The 26,814-nt window shown below is 41.4% G+C and overlaps 1 pseudogene across 1 annotated transcript in view; it reads left to right on the forward strand.

Moving 5' to 3' along the window:
• The window catches only part of LOC146799912 (uncharacterized), an 87,493-nt pseudogene that overhangs the window by 12,556 nt on the left and 48,123 nt on the right, over positions 1-26,814 (forward strand). The gene's annotated exons all lie outside the window — the stretch shown is intronic.

Below are 26,814 nucleotides of genomic sequence, written 5' to 3' on the forward strand. Positions count from 1 at the left end.
GATCATCAGGCAGATACTTAGGCTGTGGATTGTCAGATGGGGTTCATTTGTCTCTGCGGATGCTGTGCTCGCAAAGTTCATCAGGCAGATACTTAGGCTGTGGATTGTCAGATGGGGTTCATTTGTCTCTATGTGGATGCTCTGCTTGGAATGTTCAGCAGCCTACTTGGTTCTGGAAGCCAAATTAGTTTCCCAGCAAATTCAGAATCTTACTTTTAACTAATTGCTTTCAGGGGCATCTCATACACTCCCCAATCCTCTACAAACTTCCCAAAAGCATCCAGCGAGGAGCTCGAACGCTCAAAGTATTTGAACCCCATTAATTGGCCTTTTTATTGGAATTTGGGCCTGAAAGCATCTGTTCATGCAGGCTGCAAGGGAGTATTGCATCAGACTACTTACTAGAGAAATAAGCATTGGGTCTCGATATTGGGAGCCATTGGCTTTGCCAGTGCTTCTTGAAGATGCTATACAGCAGTTGTTGTGCAGCATGGCCACAACAAATGTGTGTCATTTTTAGACGCACAGATGTATGATGTACAGGTGCACATGCAAGCGTCATTACTTGCCTGCTTGTAATCACTTGCCTACTCCCTGATACGGGGGCCATTTTCTTTTACCTATCCAAGATACCGCAAAGGGAAATAATAAACTGGAATAACACAAAAGTGATTTTCCTAAGCGGGGCTTCAGCACAATTTGCTGCCCAGCCCTAGCCCAAAAACAAACACATTTTTTTTTCAAGATTGCTACAGAGGAGCAGGTGAGAAGTAAGCAGCAGAGAGTGAATCGGGAGAGGAAAACCAGTGCATGAGCGAAAACAAAGCGGCCAGGGAGAAGCACACACTTCAGAAAACAGCATTGAGTTTGGGGTAGTTTAGTTGGGAGGAGAAGCACACAAGAAAGCTTGCAACATGAGGGAGACAAGAGCTGATGCAGTGGAGTTTACCAGCTCAACACATTCAAACACACAACACTCATTTAGGCCCATATACATTGATACATTCAATGAGCTAGCACATATCCACTGGTCATCAATTTTGTTTTAGCCTAGGAATCCTTCACACCAGTATTATTGCCATTCCTGTCTCCTGAGTAAATGCACATTCCAAAGATCTAGTAGTAGATTAGAATAGGGAGGAAAATACGATAATACATTTATCTTTTATTCGAAGGACCACAGACTCTGAAGGAGTTTTAAAAGTTTATCTGAATTAATAGTTTTATGACTCAAATCAGAATACATATATAAATACCAGGATTCTCCATCAGTGTTGGATTCTTCAGTCAGATTGCAGCAAAATCGGGCAGCATCTCAGCATAGCATCGGCATCTCAGCATCAAGTGTGTCTAACTATCTAAAACCTTACCTCTGTCATACCAATTCAAATGTATGATTCACCCCCAAATGTTTCAATTCTATGTTCACCCGCAATTTGATTGGGCCAAGCAGTGGGGTGAGGACATCACACCATACCAAGTGCAATCCTTTTCTTTAGTTCTATTGTCTAGCTCCCCGCCCCTTAATTTTAATACCCACAAAGCTTTATTCCCACAAGGATTTTCATATGTGGATCAATAAGTCTGTAATACAATGTTGCTTCTTCTTCCTCTCGTAGGGTCAAGAGTTGTTCTTCCCATGTCCTTGCTGGGCTTAGGGTTGGGCAGTCAGTCAATAACCTCATTGATCTCAGGACAAGCAGACGTTGCACATGCGTACTTGCCACAAGGAAACAGAGACGCGGTCAACCTCCAAGGCCCAAAGACGAGCTATTAATAAAGTCAGAGAAGAACATGTTAGAATACAACATTAAATGAATTCACTGTATACCACCTACTTCTACTCTAACCCCATTTACTTAATAAATATTTTGCATTAATAGCTTAGTAAAACTTCCATAAGTTAGTTTCAGCACAGCATGTGCTTTAGTGCGATCATTTCAGGCAGCTATATTAAAAGCTATTGCGCAGCTGCAAAGTTTTCCCCCAAGCGACAGAAGACTTCATACTACGAAGATGTAGTAGGTGCATGCACAGAAGAATTCCTACGTTTTTGGCGGCCATTTTAGGACATTCGGGTTACTGGTTAGTAGAATACATAGAAAAGCTTCCCCTAGATACAAATGTAAAATGTGGTGCACCGTTAATACTCACAGACAGGTTGGTTACAATGTTACAGGTTATTCAAGAGGATTGCATATGAGCAAGTTTCTTTTTATATGAAACCTTGCTTCATCATTCCCTCTCTGATGGCATTTTATGCCATCACTAACTTCTATTAAATCAGATGCCAACTTTAGCATTCTACCATTTCAATATCTTCAAATCTTTTATTCCTTCCTTCATCCTTCATCCTTCCTAAATTGGGATCCTTTTATTCTTCTGTAGATATTTCCCTTCAATTCAAGTCGTATTTCTTCTAATTTTCTTTTCCTACCCTTCTCATTCACTTCGTACCTCTTTCTTTTCCCACTGCATTTGCGACAACACATTATCATCAAAACTAATAAAGTTATGCCCATTATTGGCAATAATATTTGACCTAAGATACTCTTATCTATGTTAGAAAACCAACTACCAATAGTGGAAAAGCTATTGGTTATTTTCTTCCACACACTGTCAGCCTCCAGTGGTTTCAGTTCCTCTTCCAAATGTGTTATATTTTTAATATACCTTCCAATCTCTACACTTTTGTCAGGTATATGCGTGCAACAATGTTGCGCTTTCAACATTTTACAGATTCCGCCCTCTTTTGCTAATAAGATATCAAGGGCAAGTTGATTTTGCAAAACCATAGATTTAACTGCAACTAATTCTGTATTGATCAATAAAAATCCTCCAGCAGTGTCAGTAGATAACCGATCAACTACTGTTGACAATTGTGAGATTTTTCGAGAATTCAGCAGAACCCCCACTGAAGGTATCATTGCGCCAAATTTATCGCCTACTATTTTGGAAAAACGAGCTCTTTTATATTGGGTTAGTCCATTACTGTCGTTATTGCTTCCAGTGATTCTTTTAACATGATAGACTTTAGGGAATACTATTCCGAAATAGCAACTCCCATACCAGTGATCAGGCAACCTAAAATAGGCTTTGTTTCCACAAATAAAATAAATTCCAGGAAATACTGGCTCAGTTCCTCCTTTTAGTCCCCAACCCCCGATTACTAAGAAGTTATGTTCACATTCACTGGAACCAATAAATACATTGTTATATTCTGTTTTAAGTCTATGGAGACAGATTTTCCCTTTCTTTTCAAAATACAAAGACATAGTAGCATGAGTCTTGCCAGTTACTAAAAGGTCTTCCCTTTCAGCCCACTTGGGTATCTGAGGTTTTGGTTCGGAGGCCCTTCTTTGGCAATCCTGTCTCCTGTGTTTTACTAAATTCAAAAATATCTTTTCTTCTTCATGCAATTTATAGGTTAAGTTGCGTTTATGTGCATCAGCTATATCTATTGTCTTCATTGTTAGGAAATATTCACCCATGAATTGTGAGTGTCTAGTACTAAGAACAGGGTTCATGCTCTTTCGCATGGGAACTTCTGAAAATATTACAACTACATTTGAATAATAATACTGCAGTTTTCCAGTTCTATAGAATAAACTAGCTAATACACTACATGAAATACCATATGTCAAGGGTAAATGATAAGTTACCCCTTCAGCTACTGAATTTGTCAATTTCATGCAAACATAACAATCACTAACTTCCATAGTTTCTACATAAATGTACTAGGAGGTTTGCAAATACATTTAAATTAGTCTCATGCTTATCTACAGTGCGGCGTAAATATAATTCATCTGGTGTTTCTAAGTCTACTCTATTGCCTTTAATGTTTGCAACTTCTGTATGTGTGTTAGTTCTTTTCTGTTTGTTTGTAACCATCAAATAAGGAATAGCTATTGCTAATATTACTCATATTATGAGGACTAATATTAAACTACATATACAGATCCTACAGCACTTTTTTATACAGCTTTGGTTTGGTTTTCCAGCAAATTTATTATCGAACATTTTTGGACAAGAAGATTTGTCTCTTAAGCGTCTTCTCTCTTTCAAGTAGGTCTCACTTCTTCCTCTATTTTTTCAACATTCCACTCGTCATCACTTTCTTCATTTCAGTCGAGGTTTTCAAAGTCTTCAAGAATAACATATGTCCACTCAGAACCCTTGAACTTGTTATTCAATGTCTTCAACCTTTTACTCCTTCGCTTTGGTGTTACTTTAGAAGGTCTAGATTGACTAGTTACTTCATTTACATGATCACGTTCTTCACTGATTGTCTTAAGACGATATCTCAGTCTCTTGATAATTCTTGGCCAATTATCACCTTTTTGACTTTTCTTGAGCTTCACTGCACTGCCACGTTCTTCAAGACTCATTTTCTTTAGATTTTGGCACAACTTGATCAGCTTCGTCTTCATATTTCCTCTCTATCTGACCTTGTCCAGGGCTTATTGTGTTGGCCTGTTCTGCCTGGATGGGTTCATCTACCTCAATCTGACCCTGTTCAGGATTAGTGATGTCTGGTTTTTCTTCTGTATTCTGAACTTGCGTTTCTATGCCTATCTGGTCCTGTTCAGGTCTTTTTACCTCTTTACCTTCTTCTGCCTGAACGTTTTCTCTAAAACCTAGCTGTCCCTCTTCAGACTGAGGAATGGAGCTTTGGTTTTCTTCTGTTGGAGTTTATTGTTCTTTCCTTAACTGTTCCTGCTCAGGCTCCCTAACAGTCATTTCCCTAATTCCCTGAGCGAGTTCTTCTACACCTGTCTGGTCCTCACTCATTTCCTGTCTGTCTAACTGTGTCTGACTCCTTGTTCTTTTAAATACTTCACCACTGGGATCCAGTCGTCCTGATAAGTGCTCGGTTGTTCTTGGGCAGCTACTTCAGGATGTTCTATAGGAAGTTCTTCAGCTGCACAACCTTCAGCAACATCAATTTCTCATTTCAACTGAAACTCTTCTTCTTCAGGAGCTGGTTCCCTTTTGGAATGACTTGCATGGATCCAATTAGGCAATCCTGATTCAATCGTTACTGGAAAACCAAATCTAGGGACGAGTTCTCTTAATAAAAGTTTGGCCACTGTCAAGCTGTCATTCATTCGGGTCGGGTATGCTTCCACCCACTTTGAAAATAAACAAACTATGACAAGTACATATTTAACCCTCGACAATCAGGCAGTTGAATGAAATCTAACTGAAGTCTTACAAAAGGACCCTCTGCCTTTCCAATCTTCCCCATGCAGACCACAGTTTTCCTGCCAGGGTTTATTTGTTGACATATTAAACATCTTTGGCAAAGGCTCTCTGCTACATTCCTGAACTTCGCGTTAAACCAATCTTGTCTGAAAAGTCGAATCATTGCATCTCTACCCACATGTGTCTCTCCATGGTACATTCTAGCCATCAGTGCAAGCATGCTGTCTGGCATGAATGGTCTGCCATCATAACACACCCACACAGCATCTTCTGCCCTTCTCTGACATCCTATTTTTACCCACTCTTTCTTTTCTCTTATGTCTACTGCATCCTGCATATCTTTTATCTCCTCCCAGGTTCCCACTCCTGCAAGTAGCATAAGTTGGCATCTGATTCCACAAGTTTCGATTTTCTTGTTTAGTGCAATCTTATGTCTTGCACAGTGTTGGGCCACCTGGTCAGCATATCGGTTACCAGCTGTCACATAGTCATCTTCTGATTGGTGAGTAGCACACTTAACCATGGCCACCTTTTTTGGTAATTGAATTGCCTCAAGTAATTCTTTCACGAAAATTCAATTTTTAATGGGGCTCCCTGAGGAAGTCAGGAAATCCCTCTGCATCCACAGTTGGCCAAAATCGTGCACAACCCCATAACCATATTGAGTGTCAGTGAATATGGTTACTCTCCAATTTTTCCCAATTTTGCATGCTTTGATTAAAACGATTAACTCAGCCACTTGTGCAGATCTGACTTCTGGTAAATAGGATGCTTCGACTATTCCAGTTAATGTACATACAGCGTAACCAGCACTTAATCCTCCCTCCTCATGTCGCATGCATGAGCCATCTACAAATAGCTCATGCTCAGCGTTTTTCAAGGGTTCTTCTTGTATGTCAGGACGTGGTTTGGTGCTAAGTTCAGTCACGTCAAGACATTCATGTTCAACCTCATCTTTCACTTCTTCTTCATAAGGATCAGGTAGTAGAGTGGCTGGATTGAGAACAGTACACCTCACTATAGTTACGTTTTCAGCCCCCAGTATTATTCTTTCATATTTTGTCAGCCTACTGAGAGTGAGGTACTGCGTTCGGGTTCTGGTCAGTAAAATCACCACTGCATGAGGTACGTACACCTTGACCGGGTGTCACATCACAATTGACTCACCTTGTTTTATGCTTACACAAGTTGCAGCAACAGCTTTCAGGCAACCTGGTAATGCACAGGCTACAGGATCCAAGGTAGCAGAAAAATATGCCACTAGCCTTCTCATCAATCCATGTCTCTGTGTCAGAACTGAAAGTGCACAATTACCCCGCTCATAGCAGAATAACGCAAATTCTTTTGAATAGTCTGGCATTCCTAAAGCAGGAGCTTCACACAAACACTTGCACAATTTTCTAAAAGATCCCATACTTTCATCATCCCATTCTATAGGATCTTTCGCTCTCTTTCTGGTCATCTGTATCAGGGGTTTAGCTAGTAAAGCAAACCCTACAATCCACTGCCTACAATACCCTACAACTTCAAGGAACATTCTTATTTCTTTTTGGGTTTGTGGCAACTGCATTTGTCTTATTATTCTGATTCTTTCAGAAGTCACTCTTCTAACCCCTCTTTCTATTTGATATCTCAAGTATTTGACTGAATTTTTACAAAACAGAAGTTTCTCAGGGGACACTTTATGTCCACCCTTTGCCAACTGATGTATCCATGCAATTGTATCAGTGACACAGTCATCTCGAGTGTTTGGCGCCACCAATTGGTCGTCAATATACTGCACCAAGACTGACTCTCTGGGCAACACAAGAGATTCAAGGCTTCTTTTGAGAATCTGATTACAAATTGAAGGACTTTTTGTGTACCCTTGAGGCACCCAATTCCACACATAAACATGCTCTTCAAATTTGAAAGAAAATAAAAACTTGCTATCTGGATGCAATGGAATAGAAAAGAACGCATGACATAAATCGATTACTGTGAACCATCCTGCTTTCCATGGTATCTGATAAAGAATCACAGCTGGGTTAGGCACTACTGGACAGCATGATACAACAATCTTATTAATTTTCCTAAGATCTTGAACCACTCTATACTTCCCGTTAGGTTTCTTAATACCAATTATAGGCGAGTTACAAGGGCTACTCATTATTTCTTTCAAGATGCCTTGTTCAACCAATCGCTCAATCTCTGCTGCAACACCTGCTTTTACTTCTGGACTCATTTTGTATTGTCGGGTATTCGGATAAACAGCACTTTTTTTCCCTGTCACCTTTACGCGATCTACATTTGCCATTAATCCTATTTCTTTTCCAGTAAAATCCCATATTTCTGCATTTACAGTCAGCTTGACTTCAGCAGGTAATTCAGCTTGTGTCCTCATCGAATACAATTCATTTACTTCTGTTCCCTGTTTAGCTGACATGAATTTGTAGACTCCGTCTTCATCGGGTGTTTGTATTGCAACACCATCCGGTGTGCAAAATATAGTGCAATTCATTTTGCACAACAGGTCTCTTCCAAGCACATTTACAGGGCTTGAGTCACAGACCACAAACTTATGCATTTCTTTAACATTTCCAATTCGCACCTCCATTGGTTCTGTGATTGGAGTTCTAATCTGTTTGTTTGAAACACCTACAACTTGGATGTTCTCACCCGAGAGGGGCAGGTTAGGAATGTCTGCTGTTCTCACAGTAGACCTGGTAGCACCAGTATCCAACAAGAAATTGATTTCATTTTCTTCTATTTTACCTTCTACGTACGGACCTGACTGATCTACCGGTCGGGATGCACCAAGTACGCACTCCCCTTCCTCCCCTCCACCGTCATTCCTGATCATAATCGATTAGTGGGTCCTGCAAAAGAAACTGTGATGTTACAAAAATGTTCTTACCTCTTCCTTCTGGAAATCCGGCGTTCACACTGTACTTGGCTTGACTCACAAAATTTGATTTAGGGGCAGGTGGCAATTGACTCTGTAGATCTATACCCTGTTGCTGATGACTCATTAACACCTCATCTGCGTCTGTAGATTTAAATTTTGATTCAGGGCATAATTAACTTGTATAGCTTTACACTCGTTCTTCCAATGCCCCAACTTCCCGTGACAGGAAAACATTTTCTTTGCCTCTTCCTGATTCAACCTTCCCCGAGGTTTTCCCCCATTATTGTCACCTTGACCTTGTGTTCTTCCTTGATTTTCTGATTGTTTACTTGATTGGAGCTCTTGCTGTTCAGCCAATTTTACTTGAGCCCACATTACTTTTCTTCTAAGGCTATTCGTTTATCAATTTCGTCCCCACAATATTTAGCATATTTTACAATTTCGTCAATGGGCTTTGATTGCCAACACAGCATGAGCAGTTGAGATATATCCAATCTCAGCCCGGACACAAATCGATACACAAAATGAGTGATGTCTTTGTTTTCTAAGCTTTCAAACCCACTATACTGTTTGAACACCTGTAAAAGACGTTCGTAGTAGGCATGTACAGACTCATTCTTTTCTTGGGTTGTTCTGTCTATTTTTACCCAATCAGTTTCTTTTGGTGGAATTTTACTCTTCAGTAAGGTGATTACTTGATGATATTTTTTCATTAAATCTTCTGACGGGGCTCCTGTTTTTGAATCTCTTGGATATTCCTCACTAGGCCAATCTATAGTAATCTAACACTCTGTCCACAAATCCGCAGGTACCACTATGTTAAACAGACCATCCAGATCCTTTAATAAAACCTTTGAAACTTTTACAAACCTCTCAACTTGCCTGTACCACTCCACTGGTTTCTCTCTCAATTTTGGGAAATCATTTGTAAATGACAAAATATACTGTTGAGTCCATGGCACATGTACGTACCCCCCTCCAGGTACTTCCCTCATCGGATACAACCTCTCAGCCTTTTCTGTATCTCTCATGGCATACTCCGATGTCGTTCGATTTACTCCCTGATCTGTAATTTCTTCCAGACACATTCATATTTTCCAAATCCTTATCAGAAAATTCTGCTCTATATGGTTTCTGCAACACCTATGACTTCCCTATGTCGATTCCCATTTCAGATGCTAGATTTGTCAGTTTTTCATGGAATGCCTTTGTATTTCGTGTAATGCTTCTGCAAATAAACAGTAACTCTTCCTCACTGTATGTGTTTAATCTGTCCAACCCCACATTTCCAGCAACCTTTTCTTCCAGTTCTACTCTCAATTTGAAAATGTCTAATATTTTTGGCTGTGACTTTGGCTTCTCTATTTCTTGAGACCATCTCTCTATATATTCTGGGGTTACTATTGTGGCACTTCTAGTTCCTGTTGATGTTTCTAGTCTAATTTCCTTCGAACAACTGGGTACATTTCTTTTCGGGGTTTCCATTATTGGCTCTCTAATGGGCAAATCCATTAATGATATTACTGATTCACATTCACTTGCTTGATCATCAACTATTATCTTTTCTTATCTAGGTTCTATGCTTGGGATAGGCATTACAGGATTTTTAGAACAGTTTGACTTTTCACCATACAATGGGACTACTGATCCTATGATTACTGGTATGGTCAATGCTACTGGATGTGCGTTTATCTGAGATATTTTCTGGATCAGGTCATCTCTATTCTTATTAATCTCTTCATTTCTTTTTCTAGAAGTACCCTGTTGGCGGTGTCATGTACTATTTGTGGAACCAAAGGTGTTCCTAACATCGGGGCCCTAGGGGCCATTCTATTGAATCCTTCATTATAAGGTGGAGGACTTTTCATCGATACATCTTCTAAATACCCCTCTTCTGCTTCTCCGCTATATATCATGGTCAAATGCTTGGTTTTCTCTGTACATTTACCTCCCGTCTGCTCTTCTGATGTTGACACAGGATATAGACCTTCTGCCACCATGGCCTGTCTCATTTGGCTATCTCTAGTCTCTCTGGGAAATTTCGGATAGTATTTGCTTAAGGTCCTGTTACTTCGTGGTCTATCACTTTCAAAGGCTTCCATTTCCCATTCTTCTAAAGCCTCATACTAAGTCAGTCTAGGTCTGGGTTCTAATTCATTCATTCGTGTTCTTAAATTGTACAATATTCTTCCATTAAAACTTCCGTACTCAGGAAATGCTAATATTCCATCATCTTTTGTGTATTCTATCCAATTTTCTAACCATACACAGGTATGATAGCCTCTTTCCACCATCATGTATGAAGCAGGCGTATTAGGAGGAGGAATGAGAATCCCCTCTCTACTCTTAATGGGTTTATCCTTTTTAAAATAATTCTTAACTTTTTATATAAATGAAATTTTTCTCTTTTCTCCGTACATTGCGTGCTTATGCTGGTTAAGGTACTGTTCGTAAGCAAAACCTTTGAGTCTCCTATCTAGATGAGTCCCTGTTAATGTTGGATCGCACATGCAAACTCAACTATCTATTTTTATTCTTTGGATTTCTATTTTGATGACCAATCGGACGCTTGCTTTAATCCTAATATTTCTCCAATACCAGCGCGTTTTCTATTCTGAAGACCAATCAACTTCTACTCTGTTTGCTCGCTCAGCCAATGCTTGTGCAGCTTTTCTGTGACGTCAGTATCACTCCTTACTACTGACCCCTCCTTTACAAAACTCGCATCAACTACACACCCGCTGTTTCAACTAATCCCACTGCGGCTCTCAGTGACGTCACTGCAGCATCCGCAACTGACCCCTTCTTTACAAGGTAATACGAAAACTTATTTTCTCACAGATTTTCACACAATTTCATTAATTAACAACGTATCAACATTCGCTATTGTGTCTAACCCACTAATTCAAAGAATAGTAAGAATTTCTTTCACTGCGAGTAAAAAGCTTCCGCTTACTCTTCACACACTACGAGTAAAACCTTTCCGCTTACTCTTCACACAAGCATCCGAGAACCTGCTATTCCTTCAGTATTACCCTTTCTAGGTGATATAATACCAAACTTTCACCAGCTAACTCCTCGCTACCAATTATTCTCTCTAACATACAAGAAATTATTCCCTAACTTTGTGCTTCCAGTCCTGCGTAACTTTCAGCACATTCTCGATCCAGACCAATAACCTCACTGCAGTGTGGCTTCCATTTACCACCTGCTATTCAATATTCCCGGGAATTTTCAGACAACATAAAACAATACATAACTGGTTTTGGTTAAAACATAAATCAATAATTAAAAATTCGAATACACTCCTCACCTAACTAACTATAATAACCATGCCTCTGCTACCAAGAAAAACTGATGCAGTGCGGAGTTTACCAGCTCAACACATTCATACACACAACACTCATTTATGCCCATATACATTCATACATTCAATGAGCTGGCAAATATCCACTGGCCATCAATTTTGTTTTACCCTAGGAAACGTTCACACCAGTATTCTTACCATTCCTGTCTCCTGAGTAAATGCACATTCGAAAGATCTAGTAGTAGATTAGAATAGGGACGAAAATACGATAATACATTTATCTTTTATTCAAAGAACCACAGACTCTGAAGGAGTTTTAAATGTTTATCTGAATTAATAATTTTGTGAGTCAAATCAGAATACATATATAAATACCAGAATTCTCCATCAGGAAGAAAAATAGTACAGTTAGCTTATAATCAATTTGTATTAATTAAATTCTTGCAATGACAGTACCTGAGGAGAGAAAAAAAGAGAGTAGGCACGGAGCATTTAACCCTACTGTTATATTTACCTAGAATGGTGTGAGGACCCCGACATCAGAGTGTCAAGGAATCAGAACCAGTTCAGGAGGGGGAGGTGACCTCTTCTAGTGTAACGCCAGCGTTACACCCTTCTCTGGTGCTACTCTCTCCAGCTCTGGCTCGTCCGGACCCCTTCCTAGATGTGCCTCCTCGGTTGTTCAGCGAATTTTCCCTAGTGTTGGATTCTTCAGTCAGATTGCAGCAAAATCGGGCAGCATCTCCGCATAGCATCGGCATCTCAGCATCAAGTGTGTCTAACTATCTAAAACCTTACCTCTGTTATACCAATTCAAGTGTATGATTCACCCCCAAATGTTTCAATTCTATGTTCACCCGCAATTTGATTGGGCCAAGCAGTGGGGTGAGGACATCACACCATACCAAGTGCAATCCTTTTCTTTAGTTCTATTGTCTAGCTCCCCGCCCCTTAATTTTAATACCCACAAAGCTTTATTCCCACAAGGATTTTCATATGTGGAACGATAAGTCTGTAATACAATGTTGCATCTTCTTCCTCTCTTAGGGTCAAGCGTTGTTCTTCCCATGTCCTTGCTGGGCTTAGGGTTTGGCAGTAGTCAATAACCTCATTGGTTTCAGGACAAGCAGACGTTGCACATGCGTACTTGCCACAAGGAAACAGAGACGCGGTCACCCTCCAAGGCCCAAATACGAGCTATTAATAAAGTCAGAGAAGAACATGTTAGAATACAAAATTAAATTAATTCACTGTATACCACTACTTCTACTCTAACCCCATTTACTTAATACATCTTTTGCATTAATAGCTTGGTAAAACTTGCATAAGTTAGTTTCAGCACAGCATGTGCATTAGTGCGATAATTTCAAGCAGCCATATTAAAAGCTATTGCGCAGCTGCAAAGTTTTCCCCCCAAGCGACAGAAGACAACATACTACGTAGATGTAGTAGACGCATGCGCAGAAGAATTCCCACGATTTTGGCGGCCATTTTAGGACACTCTGGTTACTGGTTAGTAGAATACATAGAAAAGCTTCCCCTAGATACAAATGTAAAATGTTGTGCACCGTTAATACTCACAGACAGGTTGGTAACAATGTTACAGGTTATTCGAGAGGATTGCATACGAGCAAGTTTCTTTTTATACGAAACCTTGCTCCATCAGAGCACAGAAAGACGCAAAGTGGTCTGAAAACAGACGTAGTATGAACCTTTTGATAAGAATAGCTTGTAGAAATTAAATCGCTTCCATCCACAACCACTATGTAAAAATCTCCCATACAGGCAATTTTTGAGAATCCGGAGAAACTGTAGTGACATTCGGGACTACAAACGACAAGCAGGAGAGCTTGTTGAGAAATTGAGGCAGAATGAATATCCTAATCCGATTATTACAAAAAGCTGTAAGCGAGCCAAGAACCAAAACAGAGAAAGACTTAGATGCAATAGAAATTACATCTAAAATCAATCCTGTAACTTGTGTCACCACATATAATATTGCTTCAAATTACATCAGGAAAATCTTTAACAAAAACTGGCATATTATCAACTCCAGGTCTTTGAACTTTGAGAGACCTAAGTTTGCGCACAAAAGAGGCTGGAACATACGGGGTCATTTGGTCCACACTCTACCATACGCACCACCCACTAGGATAAACACAATATTGCAACTTAGTTGTGTCATCTGACTAGTCCCACTAAGCCCATTGATTTACGCCTAGATAAACAATGGGTACGGAGAAGACACACCAATTGTAATACAACATACGTAATGTTCATGATCGCTTGTTCATTCAATTTGAGATATATTGGGATAACCAGTAGGAAAATCAAGGTCTGGATAGGACAACATAGGAGTAAAGTCCATTGTAAAAAGGTTACCACTAAGATGAGCAGTCACTATTTGACAGCTAATCACACCATTGATGGTTTTCAGCGGGTTGTTCTGGAGACGATGGATAAGGGCAACAAGAAAATGGACAGAATCCTCTTAGAAAGAACTTTAGATTTACTGCCTCCAGACATTCCAGATTGAACTCAATGACAATGGTTGGCTTATTGATAACAAGCACATATTCGTATAGTACTACATTTTTATGCGAGAGAACCTTCCACCCCCCTGTTCTGTGTGTAGGGGTTACATCCCTGTTATTTCTCTGACATGGACTATGGCTACATTGGATGAAGAAATAGCTGGGACAGTTAAATGCAGGGTTCGTTTTCTGTGTAACGACTGTGGCTACAGTGGCTATAGCACTCCTCTTGAAATGCTCCTTTTGTTTTTGATTGGCACAGTCTTTAATTTCAGGATTATAATGATTTTATTCTTTTGGTTCTTTGGTCTAACCTTTCACTTAAATGAGAATGCAGATATTCATCTAACGAGGTACTCATAGACCCTCAAATTCGCCACATTCAAGCTTTCCAGCTTCTATGACCATCACCTAGATCTCATTACCAACCCGACTGAGTGAAAGCTCTACATACAGATCAGGTTTGAAACTTTACCTCGTACCACATTTACAGTAAAATGGTCGGCTTCCACTGAGTCACCCTTGAAGTGCCCAGTCTGTAAGACCTCGAGGGAGTCTGTTGCTTACTTCTTGTTTGCCAGCCCCGCATAACAAAGCTCAAGACGGTCTTGGTTAAGACAAGTCTGTGCCCGAATGGGCACAGCGAGACATACTGAAGCTCTCAGGATCCTGAGGACTGATCCAAACCCACTTTTATTTGGGAAGCGACAAAATTCTTGGTCAAGGCCTGGCCATTGAGGCGTAAATTAATAGTCCCTTTCCTCCTAACACCAGCTCATGCGCTAATACTCTGTGACCTATGGTACGAACTGTTCTCGTCATTGCACTGTACAGGGGCTTTTATTTCCGACGCTCATGACGGACCCATAGAGGTTTGTAGGGTTGGTAATTTGTCTGTACCCGTTGTGCTTTTCTTCTTGCCCCCTGGTAGATTGTTGAGCCTAGGGCACAAGCTCATTGGCACATGTATCATGTACTACTGTGGATCCTACATTATGCTGGTGGTATACCTGCTGTGCTGTGATTTTTGTTAAATTATTGACTTCTAGTGGGTCTAGCACTTTACATATTGTATTTCATGATTATCTTGCACTTTATACTTTTGAATTTGTACTCCATATCACTGCACACATCATTTTGTACTAGAAACATCCTGTCTCACTGGCCGCTGAAGATGTTACCAATCTGCTGCCTGCTGAGATATCTGTACGCACAATCATGCATTGTTCATTTCTATATGAACCACCCTGCTTCAGAAATGCCCTTTCTATTAGTTGCTAAAGTGGTCTTCCATCCGCTGCTCATTGAGGCTACTGCATGCACAATGCATTTTGCACTCTTGCACTGTGCATTTTTCCCATCTGTATGAACCCTCTTGCAATCTAGACTGTTTACTATCAAATCTGGACACTTGGATACCGGACAGAAGAATTTTGTTTGTTTCTCCATCTGACTTAAAATTTGTATTCTTTAAACATTTTACTGTTTTATCTTAACTGTAATTGTATTTCAATCCTTGCACTTTTTTGCGAAACTTTGATGCCTCAAATTGCAGAAATAATGTTTGATATGTTAATAAATGAGAGGACGTCTCCATCATAATGACCACTTAGATCCTGTTCCCTCTAATTGGTCTTATTTTGACCTGAATATGAAGACCATTTCACTCATTCACACTGACTCCTTTATGTCATCTATCAGTCTGTTAAAAAAACGGCCACATGAACCGCTTTCCCCTTTCTTTTTGTTTGCAAAACAAATTACATTGAGCCCTACACCTCTGCCGCTTCGTTAAAAAAACTTTAATATGCATAGGTTTGAAGGTAACCATAGGTTGGACCATTGGGCTGGCACCTTTGATGGCTGTGCTGAAACCTAAAGCGCCGCTCCCTGGAGGCAAAGCGGGCACCCTTGCAGGAAAACATGTTGTGGCTGCAATAGGAGAAAATCAGTAAAGAAAATAGTGCTCACAGACTGTAAATAAAACAACACAAGTAAAAGGGCAGTCGTCATGGAAGGTTACATATGTAGAAAAGGCTGTACTAATGAGGGACTAATAAGCCTTTTCATGAATCAAAAACAACCATTTGGAAAGGAAATTAACCGGAGCCAATTGAAAAGATGGGCAGAGCTTGAAGTCCATTCCTGAATACAGCATGCCTCGCAGAGCAGCGCGCTCGCCGCCCACGCTCGACCTAAAAATGAAAGTCCATCACATCAGTGTCTTACAAATTGTAAAATGGGGAATACTCCTACCCATTCAACAACAGACCCATCCAATATCTCCACGATTTAGACTCTCAACGGCTTGAACGCTTGCAAATACACAAACAGAATCCATTACCTTCTTAAGGGTGCAGTGGTATTGGTTCCAGAGCAGGAAAAGGGACAGGGATGCTATGCCTGATATTTCCTGATCCCCAAAAAGTACAGCAGGTTATGACCAATCCTAGACCTCCAGATTTTGAACTGGTTACTCATAAAGATGAAGTTCAAAATGCTGTCCCTAGCTCTGCTTCTGCTGGTGCTGAATGCGTAAGACTGGATGGTGTTTGTCAGTGACAGCTGGTGACATTTAAAAGTGATGATGCGTAAAACAATTGCCGTACTGCACTGCGGCGAGCGAGAGTAGCGAGTGAGCCTGAACCACCTACGGGGGGTTTGGGTGGGGTTTCCTCCACGAGAAAATTTTGAAAAAAAAAGTGGGCAAATGGTGCATTTTCAAGCAAATTTGAAATCAGGAAGGTTAAAAAAGCAATTGTAGGTCCATTTCGTGCATTTATCATACTTTCAGGGTGGAATGTTAACTACTCAAAAATAAAACCAATTGTGCCCAGAAAAAACTGGTGCTTAAATGCACATGCATCTTTAAACCAGGAATATGTGGGCCATCTCAGCCAGTGAATATCGGGTAAAGCCAGTTTTATTAAAAAAACATGAACTGCGTAATTCGTTAGTATGGACCGTGTCTCAAATGATTTTAGATTAATAAAAAATAATGTCCAGTTGCAAAGCTTGTCATGCTGTTTGTTTCAGTGACATTACTGGAGAAAGCGTATTCATTTTCAATACTTGCACTGAGGCTCAAGTCACCCTTGCTACGCCACTGATTTTCTTCTCTCATTCTGTGTCTCGCTGCACCCACCAACGCACTGGGAGGAGCTCACACGATTAAACCAAGGACACAAACCAGAACATCAAACTTGCTTCATGTCACAAGCCAGTGCAATACAAAACAGTTAAATACACGAATGGTGGGGTCACTTAAAGACGTGTTATGCTGATTATTTGTTTGGTAACCAGACCGGTTTTCTTGCACTTCTCCATAACTGAGAGTTGTTATTGTGCTCATCTGAGGTGTGTTTGAGTTATATAAAGGAGGGTGCTGCTTACAGCCAGCAGAGACAAGCATGCCCATTAGATTATACCCATGCGAGTTTCACTCAATGGGCCGCCTTTGCTATGCTACAGAAAATTTAACCAAAATGGGCTAAGTCTGTGATTCACTTCTATTGTAACAAACGTGGTGTAAAATGGCCTTTCTTATTGAAAAGCTGTGCATGTACCTCGACATTAAATATTCAGAGAAGGTATTAAATTATGTCTGCTACGTGCAATTTGATAAATAGGTCTGTTCCGGGAACCACAACTGGCCACATTGATCAATATGAAAGGTGTAGACAAGCAAATTGACCCATCTGTCGCTTGATGTTTTAACCATCTATTAGAAATGCACGATTACGTAAAGGTAATCTTAATTCCATAACATTGCCTCATGTTACCTCATGTCCTGTAGATACTGGTACAAGGAAGGGTTGATGCATACAATATATGTGTAATGCCAATCACTGTCTAGGCGTCTGCATTGGAATGTATGGTCACTGCTAGCAACAACCATAACCGGCTGCATTAGCATCAATCCTTGCACACGCCAACAACCCCAGCACACGCGCCATTGAGTGAACGGCAGGGTTTTACACTACACGAGTCCATTTGAGAGACATTTTAATCTTCCCAAGGCCCTCCCTGGAAAAGTGATTTCTCTATTTGCCCTTTTCCTCTGTCTTTACCTCTCTCCCTCTCCTCCTACCTCTACCTCTGGTTATGTCTTTCTACCCTATGTCATCTTAAGGATTGTTTGGGGTCTTGTGCAAGACATATTGGAACTATCTTTGTGAGACACTATTAAAGTCTAACAAATAATTCAGTTCTGTCTGAAAATATGTTGACTTGAATCATCAGGAAATGGGTGATAAAATTAAAATTAGTTCTATGCAGGGGCACCCAAATATGTCTTGCCTGGGTCCTCTCAAATCCATAACATGCTACACAGAGTAAGACTTCTTTACTAAAATTTATAGTACATTTATTAAATGATTTATAAGCAGAAATTAGTGTTTTATATCCTTACTCCCAAGTAGACAGTCTATTTTCCCAGTTTCACTCTGGTGCAAAAACCTTTCTGTGATGTACAAGGCAAAATATGTTTGCTCCAATCTGTGTTAGACAAGCAACATAATTGTGCAATTGGATTTCCTGTTTTTCCTGCCAACACTCATTCTGGACTATGGGAAATTAAAACATGCTGCTTCTAGGTCAAAGCCCAACCACTAAGAAGTATTGACACCATTCAAATCGCATTTTCCTGATGTTTGCATGTAATAAATGAAACATATTAAACATAAAACAATCTTTGCATGTGACTTTAGTACCTGGTGCCACTTTGCAGTGTACATCAACCAGGAAACTGTTCAGACAAATTTTCTCTACTTGAAAAGATACCGATTGAAATAAATAGGCCTCAGACTCAAAACAGGACAGTGAAAAATGGAAAGTACCGTAAAACTGATGAATCAACCACCAAAAAGAGTACTGTCATCATTACAGAAAAATGCAAGAAGACATAAGGTTTGTGACCTGTCCTCGTATTCATCTTTGTCTATCAAACATTAGGTTCCAGGAGCAGCTGGACTCTGAAGACAGCTGCAGAGCACAGGCCCTTCGCCAGCACAATACCCTACTATTAACCAGTCACCAACACATAGTTATACCCATTAAAGACAAAGTGCAAACAGGTGCGACTGGTCCGTCCAGCGGTCACAAATTAATGTGCAAGTGGTAGCAGCTCTCTCAGAAGGAAGCTAATTTCTATAGTTCCTTAACCAGACAAATGGCTAATCGAAGATGAGACTCCCCATTTGCTGCTTCTCCACTTAAAAGAAAAAATCAACTTTTGTATGAGCTTTTTGATCAACAAAGCCAAGTCTCAACTTGCACCCTAACAGCGCATGCTATCCGTTGGGACAGTATTGGATACCACATCGAGTCGAGCCTTCCCTCCTCTGAGGATTCAGGACGTTAAGGCTATGATTCCAATGTTTCTGGATGGAATGATCATTCCAGTTCTGACAATTTTGTACCTGTTAGGTCTTCTAGCCTCCTGCATTCTGTTGGTCACACGTGCATGCTGACACGTGAGAGCTCTCTCCAGTGGTGGCCCCACAGGCACTGGTTTCAACACATTGGAGATCTTTAGGCATGCATAAAGATTGCAAGGGACACAGCAGTGGGAATGCAATGGTGGAGCATTAACGACAACATGCATCAAGGAAAAAGTGTTCGAGGCACATGAGCTGTAAATTGCATACTTTAGCATAGATCGCCATCTGGTGTTGGGCTCGGATGTTTGCACTTTGTTTTTGTGGAAGAAGTCTTTGTAGTCACTCCTTCTTGTGATGATAGTGCACATGGGCATCGACTCCATCTTCAGATTGTTTTTTTCCGCCATCAGGTTCGGATGTAAACAGCTGCGCTCCGGGTCGGTATCGTATTCGATTCCCCTTCGATGCGCAATCCTTCACCGCTTGGCGGTATTGTTTTTCGATCGCGCTCCTCGATGTTGATCCAACACAAATCTCAACACCTTCGACTCTGGTTGTCGACGCAGACCGTTGGGCCTATCCACGCCATCAGGCCCTATGGCTAATGGAAAGAACTCCATTTAGAAAATGCCCCCTGTGTGGTGCCAAATTTCCACACACTGATCTCCACGAGATCTGTAACCTATGCCTCTCTCCAGAACACGAGGACAAAGATTGCCCGGCCTGCGCTTCATTTCGATCGAAGAAAACCATATGTGATCGCCGGGCTCGACGTCCCGTAATACCTTGATCCACTACCTCGGTGCCGGACGACATCTTAGATGCAGGCCCGATGCTCCCGAGGGACAAGAACCGGACAATGAAGACATCAGCGTCTCTGAAGCAGATGAATCAGAGGCAGAAGATCAGACGGTTACTCCAGGTCATCAAACTGTGAGTACCGACATCAACACCATTACCTCTTCTCAAAAACATAAGGCTCCGGTAACACCTCCGCCTTCTGGCTCAGGTCGACACTGTGACAAAACTTCTGACGCCCTGACCTTGGGCTCGGCTCCGAAGTCCAAAGACAAGCCTTCAGGCGACTCGGGACCGAGTCAGCCACGCATCGGTACCGAACTACCATCTGCGGTACCGAAACCCAAACATTTGGCACCGAAGCACCATCGGGATAATCCCTCGGAGCCAAAACCAGAAATAAATCCTTGGAGCCGAAAAAAGACCATAAATCCTGGGAGCCGAAAAAGTCCTCGGACTCCACAGCTCCTCTAAAGCAAAAGGACACTAAGACCCCTTGTAAAGCTTCGGAATCCAAACCAAAACAACCAAAATCATCGGTGCCGAACAAGGATACTGGATTAAAGACCTATTTCAACCAGATCCAATGGATCCTAAACAAACAACTCTTCACATTGACCCTAAAACTGGTCATATCAAGACAATTCTATCTAAAAAGAGAGACATGGGAACTTCTCCAGTCAGGCCCTTCTCTCCTCCAAATATCCCCACAACACCACTTTCTCCAGCACACTCTCCAATGCTTCCATATTGATCTATACCACAAGATGATGATGATTACCTTGGGGGTGGGGATGAAAATCCACAAGAGGATAATGATGATGACACTACTCTCCCACCACCTGATCCTTGGGAGGATTATGATAATCCACCAGATGTCCCAGATCTCCCCGATCCAGACTCCTACCCATCTAGGCCATCCCCCCAGATGACAACATAGATTTTGCACAGTTCATTTACAGAGTTGCACAATATCATGGGGTAGAATTACATTCAGACCCACAGAAGGAAATAATTTTGTTAGAGATTTTCACACAGTCACAAAAATCAACAAGCATTCTACCTATGTTAAAAGGTATCATCAAACATGCACCTGACGTTTTTAAAGATCCCTTCAGGGCTAGAGTTCTCAGTCCCAGGATCGAGAAGAAATATAAACCAGCTCCCAACGATCCAGCTTATATTAAAGCACAGCTCCCTCTAGATTCATTGTTTGTGTCAAATGCTCGTAAATGACAAATTCCCAAACATCAGGGGATGCCCCACCTCCAGATAAGGAGTCTAAATTACTAGACACATCTGGCAAATGCATTACCTCACAAGCAGAAAATCATTGGCGCATTGCCAATACCCAAGCTTTACTGGCCAGGTACAATAGGGCTCATTACGATGAGCTTGAAAAGCTCATACAACATCTTATTTTTCAGTAAAAGACTAAGGCTTATGACCTCATACAAGAGGGAAAATTAATTACTAACACTTCTATAAAGTGTGCCCTTGTCGCAGCCAACACAGCGTCTCGTGCAGTTAACACAAGCGTTTTACTACGCAGACACGCATGGCTACGGATATCTGGATTTAAACAAGATGTGCAGTCCAAAATTCTTAATCAACCCTTTGATCAAGAACACTTATTTGGACCCACTGTAGACACATCTTTGGAAAAAGTGAAGAAGAACTCAGAAACTACCAAGTCCATGGGAGCTCTACAGGCAACAACCAGTAGAGGTTCTTTTCGTCGCTCCTTTTATAGGGGCGCTGCTAAAACTATTGACACAGACAACACCTCATCCTCTTACAAAAATACTACTCGAACGTCTCCTAACAGAGGTTATTTCAGAGGGGGTTATAGAGGCAACTACAACAAGGGTAGAGGCCGCGGTGATAACACCCGCACCTCTCCTACTACAAAACAGTGACTTCCCTCCACTTCCCCCCGACCATTCCACTCCAGTCGGGGGATGACTATCGCAGTTCCTACCTGTCTGGAATCCCATCACCACAGACAAGAGGGTAAGACAAATTATCCAGTATGGTTACTGCCTGGAACTCACTTCAACTTCCCCATTCATATCCCCCAAACAACGTCCAATGTCCACAGAACATCTGACACTTTTAAAACAAGAGGTTCTCTCCATATTACAAAAACACGCAATAGAACCGGTTCCCTTACCTCATCAAGGAACAGGGGTTTACTGCCTTTACTTTCTAATCCCAAAGAAGGACGGTACTCTGAGACCAATACTAGACCTCCGACCGTTAAATCTCTACATACAGTCGGACCACTTCCACATGATCACTCTCCAACAGGTTCTCCCACTGCTCCATCAGGGTGATTTCCTTGCCACTCTATACCTCGAGGACGCCTACTTTCATATTCCCATTCATCCTGCTCACAGAAAATATCTACGGTTTGTAGTGGACGTACAGCACTATCAATTCAAAGTCCTCCCATTCGGAGTGACTACAGCACCTCTAGTCTTCACAAAATGTCTCGCAGTAGTCGCAGCTCATTTGTGCAGACAACATATTCACATGTTTCCTTATCTCAACGACTGGCTCATAAAAGCCAAGTCTCACACACACTGTGTACACAATACACACAGAACAATCCAGCTGCTCCACGACTTGGGATTCGCAATTAACCTACCCAAGTCACACCTTTAACCGTCCCACCTCATTCAGTATCTAGGTGCCACAATAGATACCTCAAAAGCCCTTGCATACCCCAATCCAGTCAGGATAGCCAGCATGAAAGCTCTCATATCAATATTTCAACCTCAACACTCCCTTCCAGCTTGAGTGTTTATGCAGCTAATAGGGATGATAGCCTCTTGCATCCTTATCGTTCCTTATGCAAGACTTCAGATGCGTCCCTTACAGGAATGTTTAGCACATCAGTGGAACCAAGCTCAAGGTCACTTAACAGATCTGGTGTTGGTGGACAGGCGCACCCATCGCTCTCTGCAGTGGTAGAACACAAAAAACCTATCCAAAGGGCGGCCGTTCATCGACACGGTTCCACAGATAGTGCTAACCACCGGCTGAGAAGCTCACCTCCAAAACCAAACCGTACAAGGTATATGGACCCATCAACAGAAACAACTCCACATAAATCGCCTGGAGTTACTGGCAATCTTTCTAGCACTAAAGTCTTTTCAACTCTTGCTAGTAGGCAAAGCTGCCTTGATCCGTACAGACATGACAGCAATGTATTACATACAAAAACAAGGGGGGGGGGGACACACTCTCTTTAACAACTAGCGCAAATCATATGGAGATGGGCCATTCCTCAACACATTTACCTCCTCGCAGAACATCTACCAGGAGAACACAATCATATCGCGGATCTGCTCAGTCATCAAACATAGCAGATCCACGAATGGGAACTTCATCCTCCAGTTCTTCTTCCATTCTTTCACATGTGGTGTCATCCAGACATAGATCTGTTTGCCACACACCAAAACGCATAATGCCCAAGCTTTGCCTCCAGATATCCACACCCATTGTCAAAAGGCAACGTGCTATGGATGAACTGGTCAGGCAGATTTGCATATGCTTTTCCGCATCACCCGCTCATTCCGTTACTGGTTCGGAAGCTCAAACAACACTCCCTCACAATGATCCTAGTTGCTCCAACACGGGCACGCCAACCATGGTTCACGACCCTGTTGGAACTTTCAATTGTGCCTCATCAAAAACTGCACCTCTCCCCCAAAAATCTCACTCAGGACCATGGAGAGATAAGGCACCCAGATCCCAATAAACTCAATCTTGCGATCTGGCTCCTGAAGTCCTAGAGTTTGGCTCCCTTAATCTCCTGCCAGGCTGCATGAACATCATTAAAAAGGCTAGACGTCCTACTACTAGAGCATGCTATGCAGCAAAGTGGAAGCGATTTGCCATTTATTGTGCAAATAAAATCGATCCGCTAGATTCTTCCATCCAAAATATTATCTGTTATCTTTTGCATCTGCAAGAATGTAACCTAGCATATACATCTATACGGCTACATCTTGCTGCAATTGCTGCTTACCTCCAAAACAGACCACATTTGTCGTTGTTTCGGGTACCCGCTATCAAAGTGTTTATGGAAGGACTTAAAAGAATAATTCCACCTAGAGTTCCACCTTCTCCTGTATGGAATCTCAGTATCGTTCTCACAAGACTCATGGGCCCCCCATTTGAACCTCTGCACAAATGTGAGTTACAGTTCCTTACTTGGAACGAAGCCTTCCTGGTAGCTATCACATCACTTAGGAGAGTTAGCCATACAAGAACCATTTTTACAAATACACCATAGTAAAGTGGTTCTTAGGCCTAATCCAAAATTTCTGCCTAAAGTGGTTATCTGCTTTTCACCTTAATCAGTTGGTTGAACTTCCAGTATTTTTCACCTCAGCCAGACTCGGTTGCAGATCGCGCTCTCCACACGCTAGATATTAAAATAGCGATACTATACTACATTGAAAGTACTAAAAGTTTTAGAAACACAAAACAACTTTTTGTAGCTTTCTCCCCACCTCACAAACACAATCCCATTTCAAAAACAGGAATTGCAAGATGGATTGTTAAATGCATCCAAATATGCTATCTCAAAGCTAAACGCACATTAACTATTCCCCCCTAGAGCTCATTCCACACACACACACTAGGGGCTTCCATGGAATTCCTAGGGAACATTCCACTAGATGACATCTACAAAGCAGCAACTTGGTCCACACCGCATGCTTTCACTAAACACTATTGTGTAGATGTGCAAGCAAAACAACAAGCTACTGTGGGCCAGGATGTATTAAGAACACTTTTTCAAACTACTGTAACAGATACAGGCTGCCACCGCTAAGGAGAAAAAACTGCTGTACAGTCTATGCTAAAGTATAGAATCTACAGCTCATATGCCTCGAACGGAAAATGCTACTTAGGGTTGTATACACCTACCCACCTCCCGATGTACCTTTTATCCGTTGCAGTATTATCTTATTTAGTTACATCACATGGACTTCTTTTTCTACTCTTACTAACTCCTCACAAGTAGACCCCCTGTCCCAGTCACAGGGGCAGATTCTACACCTCAACCTCCATCTGCATGCCTGGAGATTGAGGGGGGGCAACCTGAAATCTTTCTCTCTATAAACCATACTGATAGACATAGTTCTTTCTTCTAGACACCTGTCCACCAAATCTGTGTATTCTGGTCCATGCTCTAGGTTTGTAAAATGGTGTGCTGATAAATCCATAGATCTCATTCAAGGCCATTTTCTACACTGACCGAATCAACCATCACTGTTTAAATTCCTAATTGTTTTATGATATCTAAAGGGACTTCCAAATTGATACTCACCCTCTCCTTTTATTATACCTCGATGGGACCTACATTTTGTTCTTACTTTCTTAATGTGTTCTCTCATTGAACTCCTACACACACACACATCAGGAAAGCGTGTCAGCGAATTACAAGTGCTGAGTGTAAAACCATCAATTAGTAACCTCTTTCCGGACAAGTTGGTATTATGGACCAGGACTGCCTTCCTCCCTAAAGTGGTTACTCCCTTCCACTTATGTCAATCCATTACACTTCCCACCTTCTATCCTCCTCCTCATTCTACGAAGGAAGAATAAAGACTACATAGACTTAACCCCAATATGGTAACTGGCTTCTGTATTGATAGAATCAGAGAATTCAGACTCCATGATCAAATCTTCATAGAATGCAAAGGGAAACTGAAAGGAAAAACAATTCACAAACCAACACTCTCAAGATGGATCATCCTGTGTATCAAAATCTGCTTCTCCATTGCTCAAAAGGAGCCACCTAAAGGTTTCCATGCTCTTTCTGCTAGAGCTACAGCATAGTCTGCCCTAGCTAGAGGTGTTCCTATAGCAGATATATGCAAAGCAGCAACCTGGTCCTCCCTTCACATGCAGGTAGATGTATCCACTAGAAGAACAAGTTACCTACCTTTGGTAACTCTTTTACTGGTGGATACAAGGTCTACCTGCATGTCCTCACCAACCCACCCTCTTCCGAGTAGCCACCAAGACTCCTTCTCTTTCCTACTTCTATCTGTTTGCAAATGCTGCTTCTTTTATACCTATTTATTTATTGCATTACGAATAATGCATGTAGCTAAATATTCTATTGATAATATTGAGAACCGCTACTTTTGTAGTAACTTAGTATCATCTGTTAGCCTCGAAGGCGCAATAAAAAATGAAGGGACATCAGTATGCCGATGGAGGTGCTTTATGGCTCCAGTGACATCACACTTCTTGGAATCGGCAGCCAATGTCGGCAAGGGAGAAAAATTAGAGAAGGCACATAACTTGTTCATTTATGCACTGGTTATTTGGCAGGAAGGGTAGGTCGAAACTACTCCCAGTCACTCAAGCAACAATAGAGGTCTGTAAAGGTGTGACCTGATGTCTGGGGTGGGTGGGCAAAATAACAACAGCCACCACTTTTGGAAGGAGGCTTGCTAAAACGTGACTTTTCTGGATCAATAAACTGGAAGATTTGATGAAAGGCAATAAACATAAGAACTTTTTCTAGTTCACAAACAGACAGCAAATTAACTAGACTATAGAGATATAAATGTATACAGTTGAGAAACCTACTCTAGGCAAAATACGTACTTTGGGGGAGAGATATTTGAAGGTAAAGTGCTGGGGATATTGGGATGGGGTGGGGCTGTATCCACT

The sequence above is a fragment of the Triturus cristatus genome, chromosome 8 (assembly GCF_964204655.1).
Source record: "Triturus cristatus chromosome 8, aTriCri1.1, whole genome shotgun sequence".
NCBI classification, from domain to species: domain Eukaryota; kingdom Metazoa; phylum Chordata; class Amphibia; order Caudata; family Salamandridae; genus Triturus; species Triturus cristatus.